Genomic DNA, 19,367 nt, shown 5'->3' on the forward strand with positions numbered 1-19,367 from the left:
CAACATGGTGAATCAAATGGTGGAGGGCTATGAAACAAATTTCGATGCTGGAAATACCAACGAACCATTGGGAGGCAAAACTTACAAAGAGATAGTGATGGGGAGCCTTGATGAAAACATGGATGAAGAAGGAGACGAGGCTGACATAGGTGAAAAGAATCTGGATATGAACTTTCTAATCCATTTCTGGCTCAATTCAAGATAAACGATCAAAAGTATAAGGTTGAATACAAAAGTATGCATCTTCTGTGTGCTACATGTGGTCGATTCGGGCACTATAAAGAAGGATGTCCAGAGAAGAATGCGCTTTGGGATAACATGGAGAATGAAGGAGTCAAGCAAAATGCAAATGTTGTCTCAAACACTACTGATGGCCCTTGGACGGTGGTTCGGAAAATATGGAGAAGCAAGAAACACGTAGTGCAGACCAGCGGCGGAATGAAGCCTTAGGCGAACGGAGAGGCGGCAGGAGCCAGAAACGGAAAGTAAATCTCTAAAGTTATTGTTGGAACATCAGAATCGGGATCAAGGTTTAATGCATTAAATGCGTTAATGAATGTTAAAGATTCGATATTATCATAAATCCATGACGATACGTTGGAACAAAATAGGAATATCTTTGGTTGGGACCACGACATGCAGAAGAAGGGTTTTTCATTGGTCAACAATCCTAATGACCAAATGAAGTTAGGTAACAAGGGCATAAGAGGAAAATAATCAGAGAGCAAGGGTCACAACAGTAAAAACAAAAATAGTAAAACTATAAGTGAAATAAAGACAGATGGCAGTAGCTTGGGGGTAGATAGACAAAAGGAGAGTATAGTATCTAGGATTATAAAACAAACAAAAGTCACAATCAACAAGGAAGTACGTGATAAAAGTGTAGCAGTGAGCCAAGGCATAATATTTAAAAGCAAAACAACAGGAAAGACTAAGAAATGGACTAGGCATTTGTCCGAGGTTATGTGAGGCAAGGGAGCAGAAGAAATAATATCCTCTCTTACCAAAGTTTCTATTGAGGGGCTTCCTAAGGAGGTTTAGAAAAACAACATCCTGGACCCTTTACGATTGACAGAGGTCCTAGAGCTGATAAATTCAGAGGCCTAATTCTAGAAGAAATTATCCCACATAGCATGAAGGCTTCTGAGTTAGGTAATCCTTTTGTCTTTGGCAAGGTAACTACCTCCCCTGAGAAATTTGATGCGAGCCACACGAATGATTGCACCAACATCACTAACTTGAAGGTTAGTCAAGAGCTGAGTAAGAATGACATGGAAGTGGTGGGGGAGACTCCGCAGTAACTTGATTCATTTGGTTAACAGAGGTCTACTTCTTCTAGTCTGTTTTTCATGATGATTGATCAGTTGTTTTCACACATATATTTACCGTTGTTTTTAAGTATCTTCAAGTTATTTTATTTAGTGTTTTATGTATTATTCGTCATTTTATGCTTTGGTTGTATGTTTTAATGTTTTCAGGCTCATATGGATAAATCGGCATAAATCAGTGCAAAAGTTGGAGTTTTGAGGAAGTTCAGAAAACATGACTCAGGAAGCCTTACACGGGTGGCCGTGTTGCTCAACACGGGCCGTGTCAGGAACAGCGTTGGAACGAAGTGTGGAAAGAAGGGAAAAACAGTGGTGCAACACGGGTGTCCGTGTTGCTCAACACGGCCCGTGTTGCTAAGCCTGGGACCAAAGAAGAAAAAGAAAAACAACAGTGGACCAACACGGGTGCCCGTGTTGCTCAACACGACCCGTGTTGCTCAACACGACCCGTGTTGCTCAATGCGACCCGTGTTGCTCAACACGACCCATGTTGGGTTTGACGCTGATTTCAGCGATTTTTGTGATTTTGTTCAGTGGTTTGCCTGCAAGGGTGTTTTTGGGATTTCCAACCAACTTATGTGAGTCTTCACTATTTAGGAGAGTTTTCAAGATGAATTAGGGATCTTTTTGCCACACGAAGAATTGGAGGATTGAGAGAAGAAGCCTATGCAATCGGAGAAGAACAGAGAACTCTAATGAGCGGAAGCCATTGAAGATCAAAGTTCATCATCTCTATTGTAATGTCTTTATTTGATATCTTTGTAATTTCTTTGGGTGATATGAGTAGCTAAACCCCCCAATGCCAGGGGGTGTCCCTGATTAACATTTGTGATGATCTTGGTTTCCGAATTTCAATAACATATTTCTCTTTCACGTTCAATTTAATGGTATAAGGTTTTTAATGCTTTCCTCGTCGGACCAACTGGATTGATTTATGACTGACAATTAATACGGCATTTGATGGGGTGATAACCTAATCCTGTATTATTTCATTAAGATTGTTGACTAATTGGGTTTTTTAAGTTTGACTGTGGATGCTGACCTGTCTTTTGCCATCCTGTTTAGGCTATGGTTACAAGAGGAGATCTTGGTGCAGAACTCCCTGAGGAGGTTACGCTTTTGCAGGTAAGGTTGTTTTTAAACATATTTTAGATTATAAATGGTAAATGTAATTATTGAGTGTCTCTTCCATAACTTAACATTAGTTTGTGTGTATCTTAACGTAAATAATGTTTTCTAATATAGGAAGAGATAATTAGGATATGTCGTAGCATGGGAAAGGCTGTTATTGTGGCAACAAATATGCTTGAGAGCATGATAGTTCACCCCAAACACCAACCAGAGTAGAGGTATCTGATATTGCAATTGTTGTTCGAGAAAGTTCCGATGGAATAGTGCTTTTTGGAGAAAATGCTCACGAAAAATAAGTAAATAACTCCACATCTCAAAGTGTCCAATTACCTTGATGTCCCAATATTTCTCGAATTTGAGTTCTTAAAAAGGAATAGAAATATCAATGTTCAATAGTTGTTCCCTGAAATATCCCAACTGAATTATAGTTGCAGTAGCATCTCACTAACTTAGATGACGAATATAAATTAAGTCTGTTTACTGAAAGTGACAATAACATATGATTTCTTATATTACAGGTTTCCAATAAAAGCTGCGAAAGTAATGCACACAGCAACATTACAAACGCAAGCCTCTTTATCAAGTGGGCAAAACCCACCTAATATTAGTGTAAGTTTTGCTTCAACTGGTATTGGATATGATAACATTACTACAAGTGTTGTGATAAGTTCTTAACTAATTAGGTTTGTTTTATTTGGTTTCAGTTCACCAAAATTTCATAAGAGAGAATTATAATTACTATTGTTTTCTTGGTACTATGTTTATTTTTTACTAACTTATAGTAAAAACCAGTTCATTCTTCTTTATCAAATATGGTAAAGGGATGACAATATTATTTATTCAATCTACAATATATCTTGGAATAATAACAAAACACGCTTCTTCTTCCAATGTTACGAGTTCTGATGTCGTGGTTCAGTATTTTTGAAGTTCTAATTGTCACGGTGTTTCCTTGGTATTCAGATGGAGTAGTAAGAGCTTTATGCCTGTTTGGTTATGTATTCTATCATGTGCTGGTTTTATGAATATCCATGACAAAGATAATGGTTGGACTTCATATTTGTTTAGATGGGAAGGTTTTATGTCTATATTAGGTGAATTGTCACCACATTTTTGGTTAAACAAGTTATATCGAGGTTTCAAACTGGGCATGAAAACATTGGCAGGAACAAAGAAAGGGGTTGGTTGGGCTATTGAAAATGGAATAGTATCTTAATTTGTGTATATAGTTAGGTCTATGGTTTGCATGATTTGTTCCTATATTAAACTTTGTATGCATGTTGGGCAGTGACATAAGAGAATAGAAATAGGTATTATTGGATATTTAAACAACTATAAATCTTCTTATACTAGAAAAATTCAACATGTAATTGATTTACAATGTCATTATTTTGATCTTCATATAAGTTATTTTTACTTATGCACATGAATTACTCAAATATGAGTACATGTAGTCTGCACCATATCAGTTAAAGTGATATATGGGGTTCAAACAAAGCTTGAGATATGTGGTAATTGGAGTTTTTCCCGTGCAGTTCTTTTTTATGTTCATGACTTATTATATTTTGCTTGCTAACTTAATATTTGTTTGTTCATTGTTTTCTCGATATTTGTTTTATATAGTAATTGTGAACTGTCTTCCCAATATTTTGTTTTCTCTAACTTAAAACTTTTTAAATTGGACCTCAATACATTCTTCCATATCCAAATTTAAGGAATATTTTTTGTGCCAAGATTAAACTATATTTTTAACGTAATATTTTTTGATGGAGAAAATGAGTTCTTTTATTAATGCGGGTATGAAAGAGAAATGAATTGATAAAATAACACATAATTTGATTAATAAACTATTGAATATAAATTGTTTATTCAAAAAGAAAAAAAATTATTGATTAGTTGTTTGATTTCTCTAAATTTTTAACTAACGCTTAAAACTATCTCTCAAAAATAATATATATATATATATATATATATATATATATATATATATATATATATATATATATATATATATATATATATATATAGGGTTAATGAACTTTTTCGTCCCTTTAAATATTTCAAATTTCGTTTTTAATCCCTCCAAAATTTTCCTTCAAGAAATCGTCCCTTCAAAAATTTTCTTTCGAACTATTGGTCCCTAATGTCAAATTTCGTAGCTAATAAGTGGCTAAAGTCGTAGCTAATCTCTAGCAAATTTGACGTTAGGGACCAATAGTTTAGACGAAAAATTTTGAAGGGATGATTTCTTAAAGGAAAATTTTGGAGGGACTAAAAATGAAATCTGCAATATATATATATATATATATATATATATATATATATATATATATATATATATATATATATATATATATATGGAGATATTAGTTATATTTATTTGGCACAAATTCGGCGATACATGGAGATATTAGTTGATAAATAAGATTTTCTTTTTCTTTTATGCTATAATTTTAACATCTATCTTTTAAATATCTTTTTTACTATTGTTTTATAAAATTGAAGTTAGAGAATCCATTTTCACTTCAACAATTTTTTTAAATATTTAATCAATGTGATTTTTCTAATATATTTTTCAAGTTTATAATAAGTACGTTCTTATAATTTGTTGAGCTGTATTTATGGACTTCAAAACAAGTTTCATAGCTGACAAGTGAGATATTGGTGTGTGTAATATGAATTCAAACGGAATCCGTACAATAGTAATGAAATTTTATTTACCGAACATAATTTTACTATAAGTAAAATTTATAAATTATGAATGTTCTTAAAATATTTTTTTACTTAGAATATATTTAACACGTGCCTCGCACGGGTCTAAGTACTAGTATGTGTTAAAGTGATACTTGAGTGGATTAGAGGCATAGTCACATGTTTCAATTCCTATATTAACAATTCTATTTTGAACTAAACTTTTTGAGACAGGTTTCATTTTGATGTAACATCAACAACAACGCATCACTTTAAAATGATTATTTTTTCTTCAAATAAGTTTATCCTAATATATTGAGTTTATCCAGTTTTAGTGAGATTCTATAGGGTTGCATCTTCTTATCATTTGAATGTTTTCTATTGCAACCTAAGCTAAAAAAACCAAAACAATTACTCATTCCCTTGATATCTTTATGTAATCATGCAACTTTTTTTTTCAATTTTAGATAGATTACAAAATTCTGTATATTTTATCTACTTTTCCAAAAACTCCCCGTGATATACCATACCTTATGATACTAAATTTACAAAACATGTTATAATAAATACAAACAGATTAATTTAATTAAACAAATGTTGAATCGTAGAATGTGAAATATGATTCACCATTAAAAAAACATGTTTTATTTGGTTGTAAGAGAGTTAAGAGACGGGTAACTTTCAAACTTGTTTGGTGATAGAGAAGGTAGATAGGACAGATTTTTTTGTTGATCAAAATGCAGTATGCTCCCTTTGTGGTCATTTTACTATTTCTCACCCATATTTTAATTTTTGTACTAGAAACATTAATGTTTAAACCTAATAACCATCCATATCTAAACTACAATTCTTCTTAACTTCTAAGATATATTCTGTTGTGTCACAGATGCATCAAATGATTTTCTATAAATTAATTAGTTTTTAATGATGATATTACTGTTCAATATACCTATATTCTACTGTTCAAATCTATAGAATTAGCATATGCATATATATAATATATTAGAACAAAGGCTAAATATATAGACCGACCTATATATGCATACATAAGAAGACTTTTAAGGTTTCTTATATAATATGGAAGAGAGTCTCTCTGCTAGGGCAAACGTATGAGCATGGTAACAAAAGGCAGGAGGATGATGATTTACAGGATCGAGATACCAAAAAAGTTAAAAATAAAATAGATCTCAATACCAACATGGTGAATCAAATGGTGGAGGGCTATGAAACAAATTTCGATGCTGGAAATACCAACGAACCATTGGGAGGCAAAACTTACAAAGAGATAGTGATGGGGAGCCTTGATGAAAACATGGATGAAGAAGGAGACGAGGCTGACATAGGTGAAAAGAATCTGGATATGAACTTTCTAATCCATTTCTGGCTCAATTCAAGATAAACGATCAGAAGTATAAGGTTGAATACAAAAGTATGCATCTTCTGTGTGCTACATGTGGTCGATTCGGGCACTATAAAGAAGGATGTCCAGAGAAGAATGCGCTTTGGGATAACATGGAGAATGAAGGAGTCAAGCAAAATGCAAATGTTGTCTCAAACACTACTGATGGCCCTTGGACGGTGGTTCGGAAAATATGGAGAAGCAAGAAACACGTAGTGCAGACCAGCGGCGGAATGAAGCCTTAGGCGAACGGAGAGGCGGCAGGAGCCAGAAACGGAAAGTAAATCTCTAAAGTTATTGTTGGAACATCAGAATCGGGATCAAGGTTTAATGCATTAAATGCGTTAATGAATGTTAAAGATTCGATATTATCATAAATCCATGACGATACGTTGGAACAAAATAGGAATATCTTTGGTTGGGACCACGACATGCAGAAGAAGGGTTTTTCATTGGTCAACAATCCTAATGACCAAATGAAGTTAGGTAACAAGGGCATAAGAGGAAAATAATCAGAGATCAAGGGTCACAACAGTAAAAACAAAAATAGTAAAACTATAAGTGAAATAAAGACAGATGGCAGTAGCTTGGGGGTAGATAGACAAAAGGAGAGTATGGTATCTAGGATTATAAAACAAACAAAAGTCACAATCAACAAGGAAGTACGTGATAAAAGTGTAGCAGTGAGCCAAGGCATAATATTTAAAAGCAAAACAACAGGAAAGACTAAGAAATGGACTAGGCATTTGTCCGAGGTTATGTGAGGCAAGGGAGCAGAAGAAATAATATCCTCTCTTACCAAAGTTTCTATTGAGGGGCTTCCTAAGGAGGTTTAGAAAAACAACATCCTGGACCCTTTACGATTGACAGAGGTCCTAAAGCTGATAAATTCAGAGGCCTAATTCTAGAAGAAATTATCCCACATAGCATGAAGGCTTCTGAGTTAGGTAATCCTTTTGTCTTTGGCAAGGTAACTACCTCCCCTGAGAAATTTGATGCGAGCCACACGAATGATTGCACCAACATCACTAACTTGAAGGTTAGTCAAGAGCTGAGTAAGAATGACATGGAAGTGGTGGGGGAGACTCCGCAGTAACTTGATTCATTTGGTTAACAGAGGTCTACTTCTTCTAGTCTGTTTTTCATGATGATTGATCAGTTGTTTTCACACATATATTTACCGTTGTTTTTAAGTATCTTCAAGTTATTTTATTTAGTGTTTTATGTATTATTCGTCATTTTATGCTTTGGTTGTATGTTTTAATGTTTTCAGGCTCATGTGGATAAATCGGCATAAATCAGTGCAAAAGTTGGAGTTTTGAGGAAGTTCAGAAAACATGACTCAGGAAGCCTTACACGGGTGGCCGTGTTGCTCAACACGGGCCGTGTCAGGAACAGCGTTGGAACGAAGTGTGGAAAGAAGGGAAAAACAGTGGTGCAACACGGGTGTCCGTGTTGCTCAACACGGCCCGTGTTGCTAAGCCTGGGACCAAAGAAGAAAAAGAAAAACAACAGTGGACCAACACGGGTGCCCGTGTTGCTCAACACGACCCGTGTTGCTCAACACGACCCGTGTTGCTCAATGCGACCCGTGTTGCTCAACACGACCCATGTTGGGTTTGACGCTGATTTCAGCGATTTTTGTGATTTTGTTCAGTGGTTTGCCTGCAAGGGTGTTTTTGGGATTTCCAACCAACTTATGTGAGTCTTCACTATTTAGGAGAGTTTTCAAGATGAATTAGGGATCTTTTTGCCACACGAAGAATTGGAGGATTGAGAGAAGAAGCCTATGCAATCGGAGAAGAACAGAGAACTCTAATGAGCGGAAGCCATTGAAGATCAAAGTTCATCATCTCTATTGTAATGTCTTTATTTGATATCTTTGTAATTTCTTTGGGTGATATGAGTAGCTAAACCCCCCAATGCCAGGGGGTGTCCCTGATTAACATTTGTGATGATCTTGGTTTCCGAATTTCAATAACATATTTCTCTTTCACGTTCAATTTAATGGTATAAGGTTTTTAATGCTTTCCTCGTCGGACCAACTGGATTGATTTATGACTGACAATTAGGATTGACCTCCATTGTTAGGGTTTTTATACCATTATACTATAGTAGATGAAGGATAGAAAAACACTTAGAAAGGGGGGTTTGAATAAGTGTAGCTTTAAAACTCTTAAGATAAAAACAATTTGCACAATGATTTTTATCCTGGTTCGTTGTTAATTAAACTACTCCAGTCCACCCCCTTGGAGTGATTTACCTCACCTGAGGATTTAATCCACTAATCACACGAGAATACAATGGTTTTCCACGTAGATAACCTCTAAGTCTTCTAGAGTATTCTGATCACAACCTGATCCCTCTAGGAACACAATGCTTAGAAAACCCTCTAAGACTTTCTAGAGAATCCGATCACAACTTGGTCTCCTCTAGTTCTTATAAATAAATGTAAACAAATTCTTACAAGAGTATTACAACGCTTCTTAAAAGCTATAATCACGACTGTGATATTTCTCTTAAAGTTTAAGCTTAATCTCACTAAGATATTACAACAGTAATGAAGTGAGGTTGAAGATGAAGTTTGAGAGCTTTTGAATTTGACAGCGTTTCTGTATGTTTGCGCAAAGTGTTGTATTCAGCTTCTCATCAGAACTTCTATTTATAGGCGTTTGAGAAGATGACCGTTGGGAGCGTTTAATGCATTGCATGATCCGTACAGCATTGCATTTAATGTTTCACTCTTTTGTCAACTACCTCGAGCCTTGCTTTTCCTGCTTTTACTGACGTTGCCTTTAATAGCTTCTAACGTTCCTTTTGTCAGTCAGCGTAGCCTGCCATCTTGTACTTGCTTCTGATCTGATCTTTGTTGATACAACGTTTGAATATATCAGAGTCAAACAGCTTGGTGCAGAGCATCTTCTTGTCTTCTGACCTTGAAGTGCTTCTAGCGTGATACGATGAGAACTTCAGTGCTTCTGCTTCTGATCTCAAGTTCTTATGATGCTTCAATAGACCATGTTCTTATTCTGCTTGACCATCTTCTGATGTCTTGCGAGAGCATGTTCTGATGTTGCATACTTGAACCTTCTGAGTCAGTGCTTCTTGCGCTAATTTTATGCATACTCTTTATATATTTCCTGAAATGGAAATTGCATAGAATTAGAGTACCACATTGTCTCAAACAAAATTCATAGACATTGTTATCATCAAAACTAAGAATATTGATCAGAACAAATCTTGTTCTAACAATCTCCCCCTTTTTGATGATGACAAAAACATATATAAATGATATGAATTTGCAATCAGAATATCAGACACGGCTAAAGATAATTACACAGTTATAGTATACGCATATAAACATAGTGTGTGAATATGTCTCCCCCTGAGATTAACAATCTCCCCCTGAGATGAATAATCTCCCCCCTGAAATAAATACTGGAAGAAATTTATAAATAAGGACTTCCCTGGGTATTTTCCATTCCAGTTGAGACGTTCACATATGCTTAGATCTTCAGAACATTCAGAGCTTCTACTTCTTGCTTCCATAGGACAGCTTCAGAGCTTTGAATTTCTTCATGAATCATTGCATGCTAGATTGAGTCATAACATTATTGAATGTACCAGAGCATCATCAGAGCATCTCTACATACTGAAATATTTCAGAACAAACTAAATGACAAAAGTCAGAGCATGAATGAATCAGAACATAAAATATGTATCAAGAAACATATAGTATGTATCAGAGCACAAAAAAAAATGTATCAGAGCATATCAAAAATGTATCAGAGCATATAATATGTATCAGAGTCACATAAGAATGCATCAGAACATATAAGGAATAAGAATGTGTTAGAGCTCTTTCTGCCACGAGAATATCAGAACATTCTTCCTTCTTGCTTCTGATCTTGAAGCTTCACAACACTAAGCTTGCTTCAGATTCCATGAGCATGTTTCTATATAGAATTGCTTTTCCCCATGTCTTTGCTTCTCATGTTGAGCTTTTTTTTAGAATGTCTTCAATCCTGCAACAAATCTCAAGCATTGAACTTGCAGATTCTGTTAGAAATGTGGAGACTTACTCCCAGCAATTGATAATATAAATCAGATCATTTATCACATTTTCTCCCCCTTTTGTCATAACATCAAAAAGCATAAAAGATTCGAGATGAAAAACAAACAATATGAGAGAAGAAGATAATATTCATTGATTTCAACAGAAGAATATCAGAAGATACAAAAAGGAGATGCAATAGAAATAGATGCAAGAGCAAGGAGACAACTAAGACACAAGAGACTACGACTAGCCTAGTTTAGAAACTATCTTGGCCAGAAGGTCATGAATCACAGCATTGCTTTCTTTCTGCTCCTTAATGAAGTTTCTGAACTCTTCATGTGTTGTATCATGCTTATCCAGGCGAGAAGCAAGAACATCTTGATTCTATTGAAGATCCTTGACAGTGTTCACCAGAACGGAGGGTTTAGCAGAAGAAGATGCATTGCTATCATTCAGAGGGATAGCATTGCCAGCAGCAGCATCCATAGTGAGAACATCACCTTGAGTTTCCTTAATAGGAATTTTCTCAAAAGGATGATTCTCATCATCTTCCATTTCAACATCTGAATCTGATTCAGAAGCAACTTCAGCATATTCTGGATCCGGAATCACAGAATCTTCATTCTCCAGAGCTTGAAGAATCTCAGCCAGATTCTTTGGAGGAATGGGAGCAGCAACTTCTGAAGGGTAGACAACTTCAGGAATGACCATATCTGGCGCTTCCTCAGAAGGATTCACCCTTAGCCAGTTGAATAACCATTTGAAGTCTCCAGTCAGAACCGGATATTGAGGCTTCCAAACAACCATAGTCAGGCATGGCTCATCTTCCAACTCATCAACAAACTTCTTATCCTCAAGAGGTCTCCGGGTTCTGATTTGATGAGGATACTTACCATCATCAAGATCCAAGAAGTAACCAGCAGATCCAGATGCTTCAGCAACACATCTTCTCTGGATGTTTAGTGCATCATTCTAAAACTCCTTTCTAAAGAGATTCCATAGCCTTCGAGTAGCAACATGATCCAGCTTGGAGTCATAAGCAGCTCTCAGAACTTCCATCCTCTTGCTGAACTTTAAGTTGAACAAAGCAAACTCAATAGGAATGTTGGGTTCAGGAGGGTTAAAGGTGAAGCAATAGTCAGGGTAAAGAAGAGAATAGGGGTTGGATTCTCTGTTAGGTAAGGAAAGGGTTAAGGAATGTGGAGATTCTGTGGGGAGGGTAGATGAAGATGGAGTATCAGAAGGTGTTGGGGGACAAACATTTAGTGGCAGGGGATTAAGTATAAGAATGGAAGGAGGTGGTTGGATACTATTTGGGATGGTAAGAGGATTTTGAGGTTCAGAAGGAGGAGGCTTTTTTTGAGAAGAACTGCCAGCTCTTAAAGCATGGAAAGATTCCCTGGTGCGCTTCTCTTGATATTCTTTGGAATTTACTTTGAGAGGATCATAAGTAATCTTCCGCTTCTTAGCTTGCTTCACTTCTTCTTCTGAAGCTTTTCTCTTCAGTCTTGCTTCTTTCTTCTTTTGTTCCTTCTGGTGCAGCTCGGCCAGAGAAGGAAGAACTCTTCCTCGAATCCATGCAGGATCAACAGAAGATTGAGCTTTTACAGAAGCTTCCAAATAACGCTTAACAACCTTGTTAAGCTCTTCTTTGAACAAAGAAGCAAAGCCTTCAACCGGAACCCTTCTGGTCAGAATATCTAGAAATATTACTAGAACAGAAGTTACCTTCTCAATGAGACGCATCCTTTGTAGATCAAATCCATTCATAACATGTCCTTGAAAGACACCAAAGAACTTGGACGTTCCAATAGTTCTTAGAGAAACCAACAAGTCACTTTCTATCAGAATGTCTGAAATCATTCTGGCGAAAGAAATAACATTCTTCTTGAATTCTGGAAACTTCTTGCGTTCTTCATCTCAAGATTCTTCAATATTTGTTTTCAAATTATGAAATAGAATGTTTGAGATGTTAAATTCAATCCCTCTTCCAATGCAGAAGAGAGCATACTTCTGATCCGGATTGATGTATGTTGAGGTAAAAGATCTTTTTCTATGATACTGAGATCCTAGAATAATCTCAGCCCAAACTTTGTAGAACGGCTTCAACAAACCAGTTTGATGAGATGCAATACCACTAACATTAGATATTTGTCTCTCAACTATTGTCTAATCAACTCTGCCAGGAAGAGCACCTGTGCTTCCTTCTTCGTCATCCAGATTGTACAACTTTTAGATTAACTTCTCAGTTATCACAACTTCATGCCATAACACGAAGGATATGATTGCAGTTGGAGTAACCGTTGCATGAGCCTAGAAATCTTTTACTAAAGCAGGATAAATTGGTCCAACCAATCTATCAAGGTAGTTTGACCAGCCTTGTGCCATTGTCTCTGCACTAGTGTTGAAACCATGTATGCTTAGATTTTCAAATGCATTTAATGAGAGATGACGTTAGGAGAGATAATGTGAAATTTGAAATGATTTGCACAGTTACCTAGGGCGGCGTCTCCTCAACTGTACGCATGCTTGTCCAAAAAGAGTGAACACGTGTTCATTTACTGGAAAACTGGTGACAGTTGTTTTACTTTAAAAGAGATTCTAAATCAACTTAGACAATGAAGCGTTAGTAATAACAGAATCAGAACTTCTAATTGATCACTATCACAACTTCTTATAATAAGATAATCCAAACACATTTCAGAGCTTATCCATGCGTCAGAACTTCTCATCTTCTCATTCTGGGCATAAATCCATACTGATATTCTTCAAAATGAACTTAAACCTATCTTCAGCAAGGGGTTTTGTAAAGATATCAGCCCATTGATGGTCTGTATCCACAAAGTTTAAAGAAAGAACACCCTTCTGAACATAGTCCCTAATGAAATGATGTTTAATCTCAATATGTTTAGCTTTGGAATGTAAGATAGGATTCTTAGATAAACATATAGCAGAAGTATTATCACAGAAGATAGGAATGTTACTCTCATATATCTGATAATCTTTTGACTGACTCTTCATCCAGAGCATCTGTGTGCTACAACCAGCAGCAACAACATATTTTGCTTTTGTTGTTGAGAGGGCAATGGTAGCTTGCTTCTTGCTGTACCAGGAGATTAGGTGACTTCCAAGAAATTGACAACTTCCAGAAGTGCTTTTCCTTTCAACTCTATCTCCAGCATAGTCAGCATCACAAAATCCTACTAAGTTGAACTCTTTAGATCTTCTGTAGACTAAACTAACATTAGTAGTACCTTTCAGATACCTCAGAATTCTCTTAACAGTTATTAAGTGAGATTCTCTAGGATCTGATTGGAATCTTGCACACAAACAAACACTGAATAGAATGTCAGGTCTAGAAGCAGTCAAATATTGAAGAGATCCAATCATACCTCTGTATAACTTCTGATCAACCTTCTTACTTACCTTATCTATACCTAGGACACTTGTTGGATGCATAGGAGTTTTAGCTTCTTTGCTTTCAGAAAGATTAAACTTCTTCAGAAGTTCTTTCACATACTTCGTTTGATGAACATATGTTCCATCAGAAGTTTGATTGATTTGAATCCCAAGAAAATACTTGAGTTCTCCCATCATGCTCATCTCGAATTCAGCCTGCATAGACTTAGCAAACTCCTTCCCAAGTGAAGCATTAGAGGTTCCAAAGATAATATCATCAACATAAATTTGACAAATTAAGATATCTTTCTTAAATGTTTTACAGAAAAGAGTCGTATCCACTTGTCCTCTAGTGAAACCATTATTCAGAAGGAAAGAACTTAATCTTTCATACCAAGCCCTAGAATCTTGCTTCAAACCATACAATGATTTCTTTAGTTTGAAAACATGTTCTAGAGACTTTGAGTCTTCAAAACCGGGAGGTTGGTGGACATAGACTTCCTCATATATATAACCATTTAGGAAGGCACTCTTAACATCCATCTGATATAGAGTGATGTTGTGTTGAGTGGTAAAAGAAATCAATAAGCGAATAGATTCTAACCTGGCCACTGGTGCAAAGGTTTCTGTATAGTCAATGCCTTCTTGCTGACTATAGCCCTGAGCAACCAGTCTAGCTTGGTTTCTTACAACTTCTCCTTTTTCACTTAATTTGTTTCTGAAGACCCACTTGGTTCCAATGATGTTGAATCCTTTTGGTCTAGGAACCAGATCCCATACATCATTCCTTGCTAACTGATTTAGTTCTTCTTGCATGGCAATTATCCAGTCTGGATCTTCTAGAGCTTTCTCAACAGAAGTTTGCTCGATCAAAGAAACAAGACCTAATTGACCTTCTGCGTTGTTCTTCAGGAATGATCTGGTTTTGATAGGATCTTCTTTCTTTCCAAGAATGACATCTTCTGAGTGAGCAGAAGTTAGTCTTGAAGATCTTCTGACTGTTGGCTCTTTAGAAATTATGAGATTCTCTAAAGACGCAGCAACTTGATCTTCTGATCCTTTTCTTCTGAGATCTTCAGCTTCTGATACTTTGCTTATTGGTTCTTCAGCTTCTGAGATTGAGATATCTATATCAGCAAAATTCTCAAACTGCTTTGGCTTTTCAAGACCAAGCTTATCATCAAATCTGATATTGATAGATTCTTCTACAACCAATGTTTCAGTATTGTATACTCTGTAGCCTTTAGAGCGTTCAAAATATCCAAGAAGGAAACATTTATGTGCCTTAGAATCAAACTTACCAAGATGATCTTTAGTATTCAGAATGAAACAAACACATCCAAAAGGATGAAAATATGAAATGTTGGGCTTTTTGTTCTTCCACAATTCAGAAGGAGTCTTATTTAGAATAGGTCTTATAGAGATTCTATTCTGAATATAACATGCAGTATTTATTGCTTCTGCCCAGAAGTGCTTAGCCATATTGGTTTCATTGATCATGGTTCTGGCCATTTCTTGTAGAGTCCTATTCTTTCGCTCTACAACTCCATTTTTCTCTGGAGTTCTAGGGCAAGAGAAATCATGGGCAATGCCATTTTCTTTAAAGAACTCCTCAAAGAATCTGTTCTCAAATTCGCCACCATGATCACTTATGACCTTTATGATTTTACACTCCTTCTCAGATTGAATCTGAGTGCAGAATTCAAAGAACACTGAATGAGACTCATCCTTGTGTTTTAAGAACTTTACCCATGTCCAGCGGATCAATGTGCAAACAGATCAATGTGCAAAAGTTCCAACGGCCTAGAGGAAGAGACAACATTCTTAGATTTGAATGCAGGTTTGGAGAACTTGCCCTTCTGACATGCTTCACAAATAACATATGATTTGTATTTCATATTTGGGAGACCTTTGACCAGATTTAGTTTGTTAATCTGAGAAGTCTTTCTCAAACTAGCATGGCCTAATCTTCTGTGCCAGACCCATTGCTCTTCAGAAACAGACATAAGGCAAGTCACCTTCTGCTTCTCAAGATCAGAAAGATCAATCTTATAAATGTTGTTCTTTCTCTTGCCTGTAAATAGGATTGAGCCATCCTTCTGACTTATAGCCTTGCAAGGCTTTTGATTGAAGATTATGTCATAACCATTGTCACTTAATTGACTTATGGACAATAAGTTATGCGCTAATCCTTCTACAAGAAGTACATTAGATATGGAAGGAGAGTTACCAATACTTATGGTTCTAGAGCCAATTATCTTGCCCTTCTGATCTCCTCCAAACTTGACTTCTCCACCAGACATAAGCACCAGGTCTTGGAACATAGACCTTCTTCCCGTCATGTGTCGCGAGCACCCAAAGTCCAGGTACCATGACATGTTGTGCTTTGTCTTCTTTGCTGCCAAGGATATCTGCAACAGAAATTATCTTCTCCTTAGGTACCCACAACTTCTTGGGTCCTTTCTTGTTAGTTTTCCTCAAGTTCTAATTGAACTTGGGTTTAACATAATAAACAACAGGAGGTACAACATGATATTCTTTAGGTTTAGCAGCATGATATTTTCTAGGTTGTGTCACATGCTTCTTAGTGTGTGTAGCATGAAAGCTTTTGGCATGTGAAGTGAGCCTAATATCATGTGAGTGGCCATATTTGAACTGATCATACAATGGCTTGTATGTGATTTTCATATCATCTACAGGTTCAAATTTGTGTGGGGTATCACCCTCATAGCCAACGCCAATCCTTTTGTTTCCAGAAACACCATATATCATAGAAGCAAGATGACTTCTGCCAATACTTCTAGCTAAAAACTTTCTGAAGCTCGAGTCATATTCTTTCAGAATATGATTGAGACTAGGAATGGATTTTTCTGATTCAGAAGAAGATCCAATATCTTTGGATAATTTTAAAACTTTTTCCTTCAGTTCATAATTTTCCACTTCCAGCTTCTTAGTTTCAGAATCAAATAGCTTTTTCAGCTTTTTGTATTTGATACTAAGATGAGCCTTGAGTTCTAGAAGTTCTGTTAAACTGGAAACTAACTCTTCTCTAAATAGTTCAGAAAATACCTCTTCAGAATCTGATTTTGATGTAGATTCTGATCCATCATCAACTGTGGCCATCAGTGCAATGTTTGTCTGTTCGCCTTCAGAGTCTGATTCTGATTCTGAATCAGAATCATCCCATGTTGCCATAAGACCTTTCTTCTTATGAAACTTCTTCTTGGGATTCTCCTTTTGAAGTTTTGGACACTCATTCTTGTAGTGACCAGGCTCATTGCATTCATAGCATGTGACCTTCTTCTTGTCAGATCTTCTGCTTCCAGAAGATTCTCCTTTTTTATGCTTCTTAGAACTTCTGAAGTTCTTGAACTTCCCGTGCTTTCTTTTCCAGAGTTGGTTTACCCTTCTGGAGATCATGGACAGTTCATCCTCTTCTTTTGATTCTGATTCTTCATAATCTTGTTCTTCAGCCTGAAAAGCGTTAGTGAATTTTTCATAATTAGATTTTAATGCAATAGATTTACCTTTCTTCTGAGGTTCATTAGCATCCAACTCTATTTCATAACTCCTCAGAGCACTGATCAATTCTTCAAGAGAGACTTCATTCAGATTCTTGGCAATTTTGAAAGCAGTCACCATAGGACCCCATCTTCTTGGCAAGCTTCTGATGATCTTCTTGACATGATCAGACTTGGTGTATCACTTATCAAGAACTCTTAATCCAGCAGTTAGCATTTGAAATCTTGAGAAAATTCTCTCATTGTTTTCATCATCCTCCATCTTGAAGGCTTCATATTTCTGAATCAATGTAAGAGCTTTGGTCTCCTTGACTTGGGCATTTCCTTCATGAGTCATTTTCAATGATTCATATATATCATAGGCAGTTTCCCTGTTAGATATCTTCTCATATTCAGCATGAGAGATAGCATTTAGCAAAACAGTCCTACACTTTTGATGATTTTTGAATAGATTCTTTTGATCATCACTCATTTCTTGTCTTGAGAGCTTTACACCACTAGCTTTCACTGGATGTTTGTAACCATCCACCAGAAGATCCCATAAGTCACCATCTAGACCAAGAAAGTAACTTTCAAGTTTATCTTTGCAATATTCAAAGTTTTCACCATCGAATACTGGTGGTCTAGTGTAGCCATTGTTACTATTTCCATTGTATTTCTTAGCAGAGCCAAATGTAGATGTAGGTGTTGGATTTTCACCTGCCATCTTGACTTAAGCGTTTTTCTCTTCCTGAATCTTTTCTAAACACGGTTAAGTGCTTTCACCTTAGAACCGGCGCTCTGATGCCAATTGAAGGATAGAAAAACACTTAGAAAGGGGGGGTTTGAATAAGTGTAGCTTTAAAACTCATAAGATAAAAACAATTTGCACAATGATTTTTATCTTGGTTCGTTGTTAACTAAACTACAACAGTCCACCCCCTTGAAGTGATTTACCTCACCTGAGGATTTAATCCACTAATCACACGAGATTACAATGGTTTTCCACTTAGATAACCTCTAAGTCTTCTAGAGTATTCTGATCACAACCTGATCACTCTAGGAACACAATGCTTAGATACCCTTTTAGACTTTCTAGAGAATCCGAACACAACTTGATCTCCTCTAGTTCTTACAAATGTATGTAAACAAATTCTTACAAGAGTATTACAATGCTTCTTAAAAGCTATAATCACAACTGTGATATTTCTCTTAAATTTTAAGCTTAATCTCACTAAGATATCACAACAGTAATGAAGTGAGGTCGAAGATGAAGTTTGAGAGCTTTTAAATTTGATAGCGTTTCTGTATGTTTACGCAAAGTGTTGTATTCAGCTTCTCATCATAACTTCTATTTATAGGCGTTTGAGAAGATGACCGTTGGGAGCATTTAATGCGTTGCGTGATCCGTTCAACATTGCATTTAATGTTTCACTCTTTTGTCAACTACCTCGAGCCTTGCTTTTCCTGCTTTTACTAACGTTGCCTTTAATAGCTTCTAACGTTCCTTTTGTCAGTCAGCGTAGCCTGCCATCTTGTACTTGCTTCTGATCTGATCTTTGTTGATACAACGTTTGAATATATCAGAGTCAAACAGCTTGGTGCAGAGCATCTTCTTGTCTTCTGACCTTGAAGTGCTTCTAGCGTGATACCATGAGAACTTCAGTGCTTCTGCTTCTGATCTCAAGTTCTTCTGATGCTTCAATAGACCATGTTCTGATTCTGCTTGACCATCTTCTGATGTCTTGCGAGAGCATGTTCTGATGTTGCATACTTGAACCTTCTGAGTCAGTGCTTCTTGCGTTGATTTTGTGCATACTCTTTATATATTTCCTGAAATGGATATTGCATAGAATTAGAGT

Source organism: Vicia villosa, linkage group LG1 (genome assembly GCF_029867415.1).
Source record: "Vicia villosa cultivar HV-30 ecotype Madison, WI linkage group LG1, Vvil1.0, whole genome shotgun sequence".
NCBI lineage: Eukaryota > Viridiplantae > Streptophyta > Magnoliopsida > Fabales > Fabaceae > Vicia > Vicia villosa.